The sequence below is a fragment of the Trichechus manatus genome, unplaced genomic scaffold (genome assembly GCF_000243295.1).
Source record: "Trichechus manatus latirostris isolate Lorelei unplaced genomic scaffold, TriManLat1.0 scaffold00132, whole genome shotgun sequence".
Taxonomy (NCBI): domain Eukaryota; kingdom Metazoa; phylum Chordata; class Mammalia; order Sirenia; family Trichechidae; genus Trichechus; species Trichechus manatus.
The window spans coordinates 1274678-1275157 of NW_004444068.1; positions in this window are offsets into that span (position 1 = coordinate 1274678).

A 480-nucleotide genomic window follows, 5' to 3' on the forward strand; every position below is an offset into this window, starting at 1 on the left:
GGCAGCGGCGGCTGGTCCCCGGCGCCTCGAGATGGCTCTCCCATGGCAGCGGCTCCGGGAAAGACCTGCGAAGGGAAGTGGAGTGAGCGGGTGCGCCCCATCTTCCTCCTAGCCCCCACCCCCGCCTATAAAGAGCCTGGGGTCTAGTCGGCTCCCCCGCTCACCTGGAGCAGCGGGCGCGCCCCGGAGCGGCCCGGGTACACGGCCCGGCGGTTTGTCCGGCTGTCACCCGTTCCTCGATTTCTCGCCCGCTCTCTCCTGCTGTGGGTCCCCGAACCTTAGAGGGGGCCTCGAGACTCACCGGCCCTTGGCAGCCTGAGTGCTGAGCAGGGTTTCCGAGAAGCGGGCGTCCCGCGCTCCGGGAAGGAAACTTTGACCGGGCCCGATGCCTTGCTCCCCGCTCCGCCAAGGGTCCGGCGCGTCCTGGCTAGAGTGGCGTCTTCTCCACTCTCCAGAGACCGCAGCTTCCCTTCCTCGCCC